The 3,452-nt window shown below is 30.6% G+C and overlaps 1 long non-coding RNA gene across 1 annotated transcript; it reads right to left on the bottom strand.

The window, feature by feature from the left end:
* Window positions 1–219: 219 nt before the first annotated feature.
* On the bottom strand, window positions 220–2,795 carry LOC129876836 (uncharacterized). Its single transcript, XR_008763423.1, has 2 exons — window positions 2,386–2,795; window positions 220–384 (listed from the first exon to the last, which is right to left on the bottom strand). It is a non-coding gene; the product is annotated as an uncharacterized LOC129876836 (long non-coding RNA).
* Window positions 2,796–3,452: the final 657 nt, after the last annotated feature.

Genomic DNA, 3,452 nt, shown 5'->3' with positions numbered 1-3,452 from the left:
TACTATAAACTTCAAGCCAATAGATCCACCAAAAATTTAACTTGCTTCCCATCCATTATTTTTAAACTTATAAGCTACTGAAATTCTTCCAAAGATTGTAAATCTACTTTCACAAAGTTATCTTGTTAGGCATAAATACAAGATTGGCATCCCATTGATTCTCTTTTTCAAACTTTGAGGCAATAACTTCTTCCTGAAGCTCATTTTTATTAACAATACTCACATACAAAGTAGTCTTTCATTATGGAGTTTAAGGTTCCTCACCTATGAACAACTACATTCAAGTAAAGAAGATTCCAAATTCCTCTGGTGGTATCTTTTTTTTTTGTAGGTCATCAACTTTTTTCAGTTCATCCAATGTTATTCTTTTTTTTTCTTTCACACCTGCAAGAATGAATATGAGGGATATTAAAGACGTTGGGATATCAGCCAAGATACTATTAGACAATGTCAACTTACCTATTAAGGAGATAAATATTGTGGAAAAGAAGGTCAATCTCAGTATCCAATAGCATAATAAAAAATAATCAAAAATTCATAACTATAAATCTGGAATTGTAACGTAAGTTGCAATCTCGCTGATAAAAAAGATTTATCTTGTGTTACCCTATTAAGTTGTACTTATCTATATAGATCTTTTTAAAGCCAAAGTTAGAAAAGCAAATCTAATCGTGAAAAATAGGTAAAGCATTCAAATGAAGCATACACAAATACACAACTTAAAACAGGGAAGGAATGAGGATGAGGATAAAAAAGGACATATCTTATAAATGAGAATAAAGTTGAAGCCTCGCTTTTCTTGATTCCCGTGGAACTGAAGCTATACTTGGGGTTGCTTTTATAATTAAGAGATAACGTCAAAGAAAAAAGGTTCTTTTTTGAACACACATAAAGCGTTCCACCATAACTGATAAAAATCCTGCATAAAAAAGTAATTTTTGAAACACACATAAATTTTTCTATCAAGGCTGATTAGTGGTTCACTTATCCTATATGCAACTTTTTTGTAAGATTTTTGATCTATTGAAAACAAATATATCGTATTTCAACCTCTTTTTTTGCAAACAATATTTGATGCATCTAAAATTACGCAGTGAAAAATAATTGGCTACAATAAAAAGATAAGTAAATTAAAGAAATATAGTAATCAAGTATATGAAAGAACCAATTTTATTTACAAAAGTTGGTACTTGAAGTTGTACTCATGAACAATCTATATACAACGGAATGAAAAAATCACATCAATTCTATAAGATTGAGGCATGAAGTTGGCCAATATATATCTAAAATTTAGTATTCCTATTTTCAATAAAGAGCAAAGAAGCGGTGGAACTAAACTGTTTTCAAGGTTACACGTTAAAACACAAAAGAAGATACATGATGCGCGCTCACATGATGCAGGAAATCAACTTAAATTTAATCACGTTCACATGATGCACTCAATCAACTTAAATTTAATCTTTCAGCATATAAAGGGGTTTAATTACTTGAAGAAGTAGATTGAAGTATTGCAATAATTAATTACACTATTCAATGTATATAAGTTAAATCCAAGCCATAATATGATATGTTAGAGAAACACTAAAAAATATCTTAGATGTAAAAATACTCGCTCTTTTGTTCAACAACGTCCTTATTCGTAATTCTAGTTTGGTAAGATAAATACAGTAAATAATTTGTTATCAATTGTTAAAATACACTTATAATAGAAAAATTCTTCACATTGTTTGTTACTGTATATACGTTAAATCAAAACCGCAGCTAAGAATACCCGCTTACTGCTTATTCCATATTGAAAGTCTAACAAACGTCTCTCAGAAATGTACTTAATATAGACATACCTGAAAATATTTGGTAATATACAAAGTACACAACAAATGTAGATAATAATAACATGGGCAATATGAAAGCAACGACAACATAAATTTGTGAAGACTAAGTGTCAATCCAGGCTGGCTTATTAATGAAATTTCAATTGAATAGATGAAAAGCAAGAGTTGTAGAGAGTAGAAACAGATGCAACACTTGATTTGTAAAATAACATATAAAAAGCTAAAGAGAAACAAAACAAAAAGGAACTAAAATTTGTTACTCAATAAAGTTGCAACTACGGGAGGAAGTTCGCGCAACAGTACCATATATATGAGGTATATTTGTAATACTAAGATTTGGCTACGAAATTTTCTAAGATGGATGTTAGTGCGGGAATAAGAAATATAAGGAGATTAGGAGGTCGCCCTGTATCTTGAGAGGAATAAATAAGGTTAATTTGAAATTTTAAAATATTAACTATATCAAATTAAGCTATTCTCGAAAAAATAAAATGCAAAAGTTTAATACAAGAAATATAGGAATTAAAGCACCATTGAACATGAAGTTTCGTACCTTCTTTTTTCTTCTAACAGATGATATCACCTTCTTCTCTTGCATTAATTTATTCTCTGCCTTTGCTACTATTGGAATTGAAAATCTTAAAGTTTTGATTTGAAACAGGTCAATAGACGGGTGGAATTCTTCGCTTATGTTGATTAATTTATGTATTTGTGAAAGTTGATGTGATTTTTTGGCACTATTAATTGGGTGGAGAATTTTCTAAGAAGAGGCTTAACAATGAAAGAAATAGAAGAGCATGATTTTGTTTGAAACTATGGAAAGGCACTGCTTTTACTGGAAAACAAATGACTAAGGAAAAAAATAGTAAAATCGACGTGATGAATGGGGGAAAGAAAACGGCTGCTGAGTTTGTTTAACAGGCAACATTAGCGGCTTTTGGGTTTCTTCAACCGAAAGCCAAAGGGTTTTCTAGTCTAAACAATTAAATGTGTTAATTTAAAATGGCAAAAAATATATTTAAAAAGTTAAATAATCAGCCTAGTCTTGAAAAACGCCACATCACTGGGATGAATATTCTCTCTTTTATATATATATATATATATAAGATTGAGTTGTGATTATGGATTCATGTTGACATTCACATGAACCCTAGTTGAGTCTTGCATTCAATTATATTATGCACTGTTTTGAGTTAAAGAATGACTATTTTCATCATCTACTTGAGAAGGATTTTGAGCATGAGTTAAGTTTGAGAAGTCTCTTAATTAACATTTTGAGCATGAGATGAGTTGAGAAGTCTCTTAATTATATTTTGAGCATGAGTACAAATATTTTTAAGCATTTATTTTGAGATTGAGTTTAGAAGCTAATTCATATTTTTAATGTATTCATTGAGTTGAGATCATATCCTTTAAAGAGAAGAGATAAGTTGAGTTTTGAGCTAAATTCAAAAGAGACTAAACGAGTTAATTGAGTAAATATACTCAATTTAGTTATGAGGATACAACAACAACAACAACAACAACGAACCCAGTGTGATCCCACCATGTGGGGTCTGGGGAGGGTAGAGTGTACGCAGACCTAACCCCCACCTTAAAAGGTAGGGCGGCTGTTTCCGA

This window comes from Solanum dulcamara, chromosome 2 (assembly GCF_947179165.1).
Source record: "Solanum dulcamara chromosome 2, daSolDulc1.2, whole genome shotgun sequence".
NCBI lineage: Eukaryota > Viridiplantae > Streptophyta > Magnoliopsida > Solanales > Solanaceae > Solanum > Solanum dulcamara.
Note: the sequence above shows the minus strand (reverse complement) of the source record. Positions and strands in the feature narration are given on the sequence as shown.